At 37.7% G+C, this 12,500-nt stretch overlaps 2 non-coding genes and 1 pseudogene across 2 annotated transcripts; 1 reads left to right on the forward strand and 2 right to left on the reverse strand.

Annotated features, from left to right (window-relative positions):
- Positions 1-348: 348 nt before the first annotated feature.
- On the reverse strand, positions 349-1,858 carry LOC149134109 (G2/mitotic-specific cyclin-B3-like; annotated as a pseudogene).
- A 785-nt stretch (positions 1,859-2,643) lies between these two features.
- Trnak-uuu (transfer RNA lysine (anticodon UUU)) lies at positions 2,644-2,735 on the forward strand. The gene is given in 2 exon segments: positions 2,644-2,680; positions 2,700-2,735. It is a non-coding gene; the product is annotated as a tRNA-Lys (tRNA).
- Positions 2,736-5,686: 2,951 nt separating this feature from the next.
- On the reverse strand, positions 5,687-5,778 carry Trnak-uuu (transfer RNA lysine (anticodon UUU)). Its single transcript is given in 2 exon segments — positions 5,687-5,722; positions 5,742-5,778. It is a non-coding gene; the product is annotated as a tRNA-Lys (tRNA).
- Between the last annotated feature and the right edge of the window lie 6,722 nt (positions 5,779-12,500).

Here is a 12,500-nt window from a genome sequence, read left to right on the forward strand (position 1 = left end):
ATAATTTCGTCTGAAGTTTTTCGATGAATTCATTCACGTCTGTTTATTTAACTTTTTTTCATTGTATGTATATTGTTCATGTTTTTTCAAATGAGCGGCTATCTACATCGTAATCTACTAACGTGCTTAGGTATATATGTATATATATATACACGCACACACACACATATGTATATATACAGACAAACACACACACGCACACACACACACACACACACACACACACACAGAGATATGTCGCCAGTAAATCATAAATCCGAAAGAAAGCACATTTAAAGTTATACACCAGTAGAGTATTCACAGAATGTTGGTTATGGCAGGTTCACAGAATTACCCAATGTTTCGCGTTCATAAGGCGCTTACTTTCCACACATCTCGTTTGATCCTAATGGACCGTGACTTATAACTTCTCTTTAATGGTCGGTGGCCTATAACCTTTCTATGAACAGAGATTATAGGCCACCGGGCATTAGAGCCTGTTACAGGATGTAACAACATATAATTATGTTTCTTAGCCATTTTCTTTGCTTCTTCTTCAGATTAACCAGAGTGATGAGTTAGTATAGCATTCCATTCAAGAGTCTCCATCTTTAACGCCAGCCACAAACAACCAGCAGCCTTCAAAGATTATTTTTCATAAGCAAAACTGTAGTCCAGAAGTGTTAATTCATGTATGGGATCTATTTCAAAACGGAGGCACCAGTTTTCATTTATGTTTTATGTAGTGTTTTTGGTACCGAAAGACTTTCAAACTTCGTATACTTATCTATTTTGTGTTATAGAACAGAAAAAAATTGTGTATTCGAATTTATTTCATGTAAAAAATTGTCTTATTTCGATAATTTCTACTAATCACTGACGTCTATTGAGTTGAAAACAGTTAGCGCTGTAACGGTGTATATCGTATTTATCCCCTAACCCTAACCCTAACCCTAACTAGACTGTTAACCCTAACCCTAACCCTAACCCTAAAACTAACCCTAACTCTAGAATCCGAACTCTAAAATTGTTACACACATAGATACGCACAGCGTAATTTATTATATAAACAATATATGCGTATAAATTACGATTAAACCGGATGAAATATGTCACAGTGAATAATATTCTTATGACCGCCCAGCAGTAACTCTATTGGGCTGAATAGACGTCAGTGATTGGTTGAAATTACAGAAATACGACAACTTTAACATGGAATAACTTGCGATGTACGTTTTTTTGTTAAGAAGATTAAGAGTAAAAGATGTTTTATATGACACATTCTACCAGTGTCCCAAGTTTCAAAGTGTTTCGTTAGTGTTTCGTTAAGAAAATACTGGTGTCCCCGTTTTGAAATAGATCCCATGTATGTAACGGACTAGTGTCAGCGTTTTGGTTTCAAAATTAGCAACCTTTCAATAGCGCCGAAGAAATCGATCAGAGAGAGGGATACCCAATCGAAAGTCCACAGCAACAAAAGTTTTCTTCTCCATATCAAATAGTTTCTCCATTGAATAAGCATTGTCACACATATACAAGAAATCATCACATTGTGGAAGAATGCGTTCATCATATATACAGGCAATAAACAATGCAGCAGTCCCCACAAGTTGAAGATTTGTACGTTTGATAGTGACTTTAGAGAGATACATATCAACAAGCTTGGCAGCAAGGTAGAGCGTTTCATGATGTAATTCAAAGTTGGTCTGAACTTCAACCATCCAGTCCATTAGATTGGTTCTCATTTCACTTGTAATATCACTTTGTTTACTGGACATGTAATCTGGTACAGCAAATTTGCACTCTTGTTCCTTATTGTAATCAAAAATATCTTTAGCAATATAGCTTACCAGAAAGGATCTTTCATATGTTCTTTCTCTCATCTGGTACTTTGGTACTTCTGGTCGTAATCAACCTTTGGTACTTCTGGTTCTTCAACTTTAGGTGGTTCTAGATCAATCATTATAACTGGAGAACATTCTGGGTTATCTCGAGCTAAGTCAATTGGTTGTAATGCCTTGGTAAGATCTTCAACTTGGGGTTCTTGTTGCTTTGGGTTGCATTTTAGCTTCAAAATGATTGTAGATTTTATTATTTTAGTTACACCTTGATTTTTAACTGACAGTTTGCTTTCATTTTCTATTACTTCCGTATTTTTCCTTTTAATGGTATCATCGCTAAATACAGCTCTTCGTTTCTGGTCTGTTACTTGGGTGACTTCATTCTTAGAACGGGTGCGTTTTAAGGGACCTAAATTATCAGCAACGCAATGTATCTGTACAAAGCTAAGCGCTTTATGGACGCGAAACCCTGGGTAATAGTATGTACCGACCGCAACGATCATTCTCTGTCTCTGTTTCTCTCTCTCCCCCACCTCTCTCTCTCTCTCTCTCTCTCTCTCTCTCTCTCTCTCTCTATATATATATATATATATATATATATATATATATATATATATATATATATATATATGTATCGTTTTCTAACCTACCTAAGTGGAAGAATGAATCGGTGCAACATAAAATACACAAGATTATTATATATTTGTACTTCAGTTTGTCATAAACAATGGACGCCTAATCAATTGTCATCACAATGCAATACAAAAAGAAAGGTTGTATCAACTTCGCTTTTATAGATAACGTGACAAGCGAACAAATGTCCGCCCGCATAGCTCAGTCGGTAGAGCATCAGACTTTTATAGGTCAACCTTAGGAGTAATCTGAGGGTCGCGGGTTCGAGTCCCTCTGCGGGCGTAAACTGTTTTTGCTTTATTGAATATTACTTTTGCTTTCTCTCTTCCGTGGGGCTATCATTTCGTCTGAAGTTTTACGATGAATTCATTTACGTCTGTTTATTAGTTTTTTTTTTCATTGTGTGTATATTGTTTATGTTTATTGAAATGTGAGGCTATGTACATCCGAGTCTACAAACGTGTTTCGGAATATATATATATATATATATATATATATATATACATATATATATATATATATATATATATATAAACACACACACACATGTATACACACACACACACACGCATTCACATACACAGATATATCCTCAGTAAATCATAGATCCGAAAGAAAGCACATTCAATGTTATGCACCAGTAGAGTATTCACAGAATGTTAGTTATGCCAGGTTCACAGGGTTACCCAGGGTTTCGCATTGATACGGCGCTTACTTTACACACATCTCGTTTGACCCTAATTGACCGTAGCTTAAAACTTCTCTTTAATGGCCGGTGGCCTAATACCTTTCTGTGAAGAGAGATTATAGGCCACCGGGCATTAGCGCCTGATGAGACGCATACAAAGCTAAAAGTTTTATGGACGCAAAACTTTGGGTAACCCTAGGTACCGACCGCAATGATTACTCTCTCTCTCTCTCTCCCTATTTCTCTCTCCCCTTCTCTCTCTCTCTCTCTCTCTCTCTCTCTCTCTTTGTATGTATATATATATATATATATATATATATATATATATATATATATATATATATCCAGAAGGAAGACCAGGTGAACACGTTTGGGAAGTGTGACTGATGTAGTCAATGGCTGAGATAATCTTACCTCATCTTGCTCTCTGAACTCCATAATGTCACTTTCCCTTCCGTTGAACCATGAAGGTTTCTTCCACAGACACTGCCAAATCCAATCTTCAGATGCACAGGTGGGTAAAATCTAATAAGCTAATTCACCCAAAGCTGAGACGTTGTCAGGTGCTACTACACCGCATTAGAATTGAACTCGGATCGGTGCAGACTAAGCTGGGTGTGTGTGCTTGTCTTCCTCTCGCAAATATGAGGACACAGGAAATGTGTCAAGGCCGACAGGAAGCGGTCCAGCTTCCTAGGGCCAAATAGCAGCAGTATGATTCCCTTATTGGGACTGTCACATTAAGTTGACAGTATACAACTGCTTTATAAAGATATATATATATATATATATATATATATATATATATAATAAATTAGTTTATGCATATATACGTACATGTATGTACATACCTACATCTACATGTATATATAGATGCATATCTGGGTACAGGACGTTGCAAAAAAACGTGGACAAAATGATAAACAGAGTGCAGAAAACACACAGGCCACATAAATAACATTTCCTTCATCAGCTGCCACCATTCTAAAACTAAGCGTTTCGAAGTGTTAGGGCAGGGCACATCGTTAGAATGGTTCTTCCCACGGACCACAAATTAAATTTGTACCATTGAGGAATGTAGTGGCGGACAGAAAACAAGACAGGAAAACGAAACAGTGAAAATAAACAAAAAGGGCTGTGTATGTATGTATGTATGTATGTATGTATGTATGTATGTATGCATGTATGTATGTGTGTATGTATGTACACCATGCGGTCTTGAGTACTCGTTTGCGCATATCTCAGAAGGTAAAGTATCAGACTTTTGCAGGTTAACCTTAGAAGTGATCTGAGGTTTGCGGGTCCGAGCCCCTCTGAGAGCGTTTATTTTCTTTCCATTTGTTGAATAGTTTACCTGATCACTACAGTTAATTTTTATCCGAATATATATATATATATATATATATATATATATATATATATATATATATATAAATTCAGATACAAATTAACCGTAGAGAACAGGTAAACCATTCAATAAAACGAAAGAAAACATACGCCCTCAGATTACTGTTAAGGTTAACCTACAAAAGTCTGAAGCTCTATCTTGTGAGATGTGCGGGCGGACGTCCAACCGCGACTTATATTGAACATAAAAGCAAACTAGAGAAATGTTTTTTTGTGCATTGCAGTGTAATGACTATCAAGCAATGCTATCTGTTTAAGCGAATCTGGATTACAAAATATACTCTATATAATGTACGGCTGTATTCTATAGTCAACCTATTAATTTCTCCACTTAGACACGTTAGCATTTTCAAAATAACGGAAAACGTCGTTATTTCTGTGAAGGAAGCAGAACGCATTACTTCTAATTTTCCTCCGAAATTCATGGAAGAGAAGAAAAACGGAAAACCTGAGACGTCGCCTCAGTTCTAGCAACAGAGTGCACTTCGCTTAAGATGTACAGAGTACGAGATGGTGATATTCCATTGAGTAGCGGATTAACTCTACCACTCATTTAGGATAAAGCAGTAGTTCAACTCAGAGTGCAAACAATCAGAACGTATCATTCTATAGTCAACCTAATGCCTGGTGGCCTATAATCTCTCTTCACAGAAAGGTTATAGGCCACCGACCATTAAAGAGAAGTTATAAGTCATGGTCCATTAGGGTCAAAAGGGATGTGTGTAAAATAAGCGCCGTATCAATGCGAAACCCTGGGTAACCCTGTGAACCTGCCATAACTAACATTCCGTGAATACTCTACTGGTGTATAACATTGAATGTGCTTTCTTTCGGATTTATAATTTACTGAGGATATATCTGCGTGTGTGAATGCACGCGCGCGTGAGTATCTGTCTGTCTGTGTATATACATATGTGTGTGTGTTTATATATATATATAAATATATATTCCGAAGCACGTTAGTAGACTAGGATGTGCATAGCCTCACATTTCAATAAACATAAACAATATACACACGATGAAAAAAAAAAAAAACCTAATAAACAGACGTGAATGAATTCATCGTAAAACTTCAGACGAAATGATTGCCCCACGGAAGAGAGTAAGCAAAAATAATATTCAAAGCAAAAACAGTTTACGCCCGCAGAGGGACTCGAACCCGCGACCCTCAGATTACTTCTAAGGTTGACCTATAAAAGTCTGATGCTCTACCGACTGAGCTATGCGGGCGGACATCTATGTTCGCTTCATATTATCTACAAAAGCAAACTTGATAAACGTTTCTTTTTGTATTGCTGTATGATGACAATTCATTGAGTGTTTATTGTTTATGACAAACTGAAGTACAATATATATGTAATGATAAAGTTTTTAGTTGATGTCGAGGGTCACCAGTTGTAACGAGGGAAATTGATTTGTAAACAATATTATGATGATATCTTTCTCCGTTTTTCTTCCTCTGTTTAGACGAACTTTCCTACCTTTTCGGACAAGACCTTTTGTAACCTTCGTCCTGTCTTTGTCCTTACATGTTTTTAATTGATATTAGTTCTTGAGGCTAATAAAACGAATTAATATTATGATGATGTCGGAGTCAGCAGTTGTGACGATAAAAATTTGTTGTTATAACTGCATGTTGTAAGATGGAGTTTTAAGAAAGTATTTATTTACCGTTACATTACAATACCTTGCCTCGACGGGTAGGTTATGATAGATCCAAAAGCATGCGAAGTAAAAAATTTTGTTTGTGTCCTCTTCATTGTTTAGTAGTAATTACAGAGAGAGATAAAATGATGTTGTAAGAGAACAGAATTGGAGCTAGTGTGAGTTGTAGGGTGTGGGACGTTGTCTCACAGTTGCCGACAGTAAACTTCATTTCTCCCTCTGGCCAAGGTCCTATCTGGTCAGCTAGACTTCGTTCTCACTGAGTCGTCACCATGTGACTGGACTCGTTGAGTCGTCACTGACGGGTAACTAAACTGTTTTTTTTTTGCTTGGGGTTTCTTGTTTTTATAACTGGTTGGCACTCCATCGGTTACGACATCGAGGGTTCCAGTTGATCCGATCAACCGAACAGCCTGCTCGTGAAATTAACGTGCAAGTGGCTGAGCACTCCACAGACACGTGTACCCTTAACGTAGTCTTCGTGGAGATTCAGCGTGACACAGAGTGTGACGAGGCTGGCCCTTTGAAATACAGGTACAACAGAAACAGGAAGAAATAGTGAGAGAAAGTTGTGTTGAAATAGTACAGCAGGGTTCGCCACCATCCCCTGCCGGAGCCTTATGGAACTTTAGGTCTTTTCGCTCAATAAACACTCACAACGCCCGGTCTGGGAATCGAAACCGCGATCCTACGACCGCGAATCCGCTGCCCTAACCACTGGGTCATTGCGCCTACACTTTTATAACTATCCAGAAGGATAGACATATCATTGAGAACAATAGATTTAGTTGGTGGTCTTGTTATCTCTATTCTAGCTTTTGGTGAAGTAGTAGAGGTTAGAAAGGGTCAAGTGGTGAAGACATTATTTTGGCCTAACTAAAGGCATCTGGAAAATGTAAAACTGCTGTCAGAGAAAAACCATTGTTCCACTGTGGGAAAAGTTCTGTCGCAGTGTTAATTTAAATTTGGCTATGGTGGATCGAATCCACTTCATGCATGCAAGATCCACTACATATATAATAATGTTCAAGTGTATTTTATGTTACATCGATTAATTCTACCATTAAGGTAGGTTAGCATTTTTGAAAGAAAAACTATTTAGTACTGAGGGAAAACAGAACCCAGCACCTCTCACAGGATTTCATAAAAGTGTGGAAAACGGTCAGTGGAGAAACCCGGAGATGTTCCTGAATTCTTGCAAAAGAGTAGAAACACAAACTACGAGGTGGTGATATTAATTCGTGCAACGGATCAACTTTGACTGCTTTGTAGGTCATAAAGTTATTTAAACTTAGAAAATAGAAGACCTGGTAACGACAGTTCTTAATTTGAATGAACGAATGCGTGTATTTTTTCCCCTTTCATTGACTAGTTTACCTGATCTCTACATTTAATTTTTATCCGAATATATATATATATATATATATATTTGTGAACGAAGCAGAACCCATTACTTCTAAATTTCCTCCGAGATTCATGGAAGAGAGGAAAATCTGAGACGTGGCCTCAGTTCTAGCATAAATGTACAGAGTACGAGATGTTCATATTCCATTCAGTGGCGGATTAACTCTACCACTCAAGTTGTTGGCACTCCGTCGCTTACGACGTCGAGGGTTCCAGTTGATCCAATCAACAGAACAGCCTGCTCGTGAAATTAACGTGCAAGTGGCTGAGCACTTCGCAGACACGTGTACCCTTAACGTAGTTCTCGGGGATATTCAGCGTGACAAGGCTGACCCTTTGAATTACAGGTACAACAGAAACAGGAAGTAAGAGTGAGAGAAAGTTGTGGTGAAAGAGTACAGCAGGGTTCGCCACCATCGTGGTGCTTTAGGTGTTTTCGCTCAATAAACACTTACAACGCCCGGTCTGGGAATCGAAACCGCGATCCTATGAACGCGAGTCCGCTGCCCCAACCACTGCGCCTCCACACCACTCAAGTAAGATAAAGCGGTATTTCAACTCACATTGCAAACTATCACAACGTATCATTCAGAACGTACCAATCAGAATGCACCAATGTTACCTTGTTTTATTGAATATTGTTTTTACTTCATTGAGTCGTTTATCTCTCCCGTGAGGCTATAATTTCGTCTGAAGTTTTACGATGAATTCATTCATGTTATTAGCTTTTATTCATTGTGTGTATATTGTTTATGTTTCGAAATGAGAGGCTATGTACATCCGAGTCTACTAACGTACTTCGGAATATATATATATATATATATATATATATATATATATATATATATATATATATATATATATATATATATATACACACACATACGTAAACACACATACACAAACACACACACGCACATTCACACATACAGGTATATCCTCAGTAAATCATAAATCCGAAAGGCAGCATATTCAGAGTTATACACCAGTATTCACAGAATGTTAGTGATGGCAGGTTCTCAGGGTTACCCAGTGTTTCGCATTGATAAGGCACTTACTTTACATACAACTCGTTTGACCCTAATGGCCAGTGGCCTATAACCTCTCTTTGAACAGAGATTATAGGCCACCGAGCATTAGGGCCTGACGTGACGCATACAAAGCTAAGCGCTTTATGGACGCGAAACCCTGGGTAACCCTATGTACCGACCGCAACGATCATTCTCCCTCTCTGTCCCCACTCTCTCTTTCTGTATATATAATATATATCAGATTCATCTTTTAGACCGATGTGGACCATCTAGTCATTCTTATAGGTGACTGATGACTTGTGCGGTGAATTTGTTGAAATGAAGATTTGCATCTTGTCAACCTTTCCCTCTCTCTTATCCGTGACTATATGTGGATATGTATAAATATATGTGTGTGTATGTATGTATGTATGTATGTATGTATGTATGTATGTATGTATGTATGCATGCTTCTGCATATTGCTGATGAGGTTCTATCAGAATCGCAATGTGGGTTTAAGGATAGTTAGAGTACTATGGATATATTTTCGGCCAGACAGTTGCAAGATAAGTGCATCGAAATGGATATGGACTTATACCAGGTTTTCATTGACCTAATAAAAGCATATGATTTTATCAATAAAATTGCACTTTGGGAGATCCTAAAAAAGCTAGGATGCCCTGAAAAATTTGTGAGAATGCTTAGACAATTTCATGACAAGATGGAATTGAGAGCTTATTTTGGAGTACTTTATCAGATCCAATTTCTGTAGAAAATGGTGAAAAGCAATGTGATATTCCTGCTCCTACACTGTTTGCGATATATTTCGCAATAGTCTTTCAAATATCTGAAGGGGTCTTTATTCGATATAGGATAACAGGAAAACTGTTGAATCTCAAAAGACTCCGTGCCAAAGCGAAATTTCTGCATTCTCACCTTCTTGAGTTTCTGTATTCTGATGATTGTGACCTGTTGGCACGTTCTCAGAAAGATATGCAGCACATAGTGAATGCGATTTCTGCAGCATATGCAGTATTGGATCTAACAATCAATCTAAAAAAAAAACTGCTATAATGTACCAGCCCACTCCCTCCAAGATGTATATGGAACATTTTATAACTGTGAATGGTCAAAGGTTGGCGACTGTACCTAGATTTATTTATTTAGGAAGTACCTTGAGCACTGCTGGTCTTGATGATGAAATATACAGAATCAGCAGGGCGAGTAGTGCTTTTGAGAGGCTTGATAGGCGTCTGTGAAAACAACATATATCTTCACAAACTAAAGTGAAGGTATCTAACACATGCATCCTCCCAACTTGTATGAATTTTCGAAGACTTCATGTACATGGAGTATTTATTCCAACCGGGATGAAAGCATTTTTACTCAGCTAGTATATTAACATTCAACAGAACAGAATGGAAGTTGAATAAGAAATGGTTTTCGTCTTGCCGCCTTCCATGACTGGTATAGAGGATTTAACAAAATTCAAATCAACACAGGGTCGTCCAGTAGCAGGAACAGAGATGGAGAAGTAGTTAGCTGCAGGCCGAGTGGGAAAGGAAAAGAGAATTTTCTTTGGCTGTGCACGTCTTTTATATGTATCTAACAAGCGCCACCTCGTTGTTAACGATGTGACAGGATAGATAACTCTTGATGACTCTCATTAAAACCTGATGGCACTGGATTCCTACAAAGTCAAGCTGCCATGTGTATATTTCGTCGTTGATTCAAATTAAGAACTGTCGTTACTAGGTTTTCTATTTTCTAAGTTTAAATCACTTTATGTCCTACAAAGCTGTCAGAGTTCAGCCTTTGCTCAACCAACTCCTACTTTGTGTTTCCACTCTTTTGCAAGAAATCAGGAACATCTCCGGTTTTCTCCACTTACAGTTTTCCTCACTTTTGTCTCGAGCTCTCACAAGATCATATGAAATTCTGTGAGAGGTGAGGGGTCCTGTTTTCCCTCAGTACTAAATAGTTTTTCTTTCAAAAATGCTAACCTACCGAAGTGGTAGAATTAATTGGTGAAACATAAAATACACTTGAACATCATTATATATATGTACTTCAGTTTGTCATAGACGCTCAATGAATTGGAATCAATACAAAAAGAAAGGTTCTATCAATTTTGCTTTTATAGATAATATGAGATCCGATGTGTTGTCCGCCCGCATATCTCAGTCGGTAGAGCATCAGACTTTTATAGGTCAACCTTAGAAGTAATCTGAGGGTCGCGGGTTCGAGTTCCTCTGCGGGCGTAATCTGTCTTTACTTTATTGAGTCATTTATCGCTTCCGTGAGGCTATAATTTCGTCTGAAGTTTTACGATGGACTCATTCATGTCTGTTTATTGGATTTTTTTTTCTTATTGTTTGTATATTGCTTATGTTCTTTTGAGTGAGAGCTCATGTCGATCTTAGTTTATTGTCGTGTTTAGGAATATGTATGTGTAGCACATTAACACTCCACCTAGTGGTCGTCTTTATATACACACACACACACACACACATATATATATATATATATATATATATATATATATATATATATGTATATATATATATATATGTACGTATGTATGTATGTATGCATGTATGCATACACACTCACAGTTACATACACCACACACACACACACACACACACACACACACACACACACACACACACAGAAGAGGAGATATAGTCAGTAAATCATAAATCCGAAATGGAAGCCCACTAACTTATAGACTAGTAAACTATTCAGAGAATCTTAGTTAGGGCAGGTTCACAGGGTTACCCAGGGTTTTGCGTCAATAAAGCGCAAAGCTTTACACACGTCTCGTGAACCCTAATGGACGGTAGCTTATAACTTCTCTGTAATGGCCGGTAGTCTATAACCTCACCTTGAAGAGAAGCTAGAGGCCACCGGCCGTCAGGGCCTGACGAGACGTATATAAAGGTAAGCGCTTTATGGACGCGGAACCCTGGGTTACTGATTGTACCGGCTACAACTAACATTCTCTAAATCTATCTATCTATCTATCTATCTATCTATCTATCTATCTATCTATCTATTTATCTATCTATCTATCTATCTATCTATCTATCTATCTATCTATCTATCTATTTATCTATCTATCTATCTATCTATCTATCTATCTATCTATCTATCTATCTATCTATCTATCTATCTATCTATGTGTGTGTGTGTGTGTGTGTGTATGTATGTATATATATCAGAGTCATCTGTTGGAGCGATGAGGACCATCTAGTCATTCTTATAGATGGCTGATGACTTATGCGGTGACTTTGTTTAAAATGAAAAAGTGTTGCATTGTGTCTACTCCTCCCTCTTTCTCATATCCGTGATAATCCTTGTAAACCGGGATCTCCTGAACCAAGTCTCTTGTATCGAGTACAGTACAAAGTTATACCCAAGGCAATGCATACATACATGGAGATATATAAGTACACACATACCATGAACGTTCGGGGGTTTGGTTGGCTCCTCTGATGACGAAGGAGACGGAGAGGCCGGTCCCATGTATAGGATATGTATTTATTGATTTATGGCGAAAAGGAAGTTCCTGTCAATGATTACCATACAAAACTACATCAACACATCAAATATGAAATCAATTGGAACAAAAATTGAAGAAATTGAAAAGTAACAGACAAAAATGTAAAGATCCTTATTTATTTTGTTTCAGTAGCACTGTGAAATATGTCATTAGAACGTCAGACAGAATGCTTTGCAGGATACATTCTGATTGTTTGCACTCTGCATTCAAATCCCGCTATGCGGTAAATTTAACCGCTTAATATCACCATCACGTACTCTGCATGGTGTTTACTGGAGCCCACTCTATTGCTAGAATTCGGGTCACG

Source organism: Octopus bimaculoides, chromosome 9, assembly GCF_046866305.1.
Source record: "Octopus bimaculoides isolate indiv1 chromosome 9, ASM4686630v1, whole genome shotgun sequence".
In the NCBI taxonomy this organism is placed as follows: Eukaryota; Metazoa; Mollusca; class Cephalopoda; order Octopoda; family Octopodidae; genus Octopus; species Octopus bimaculoides.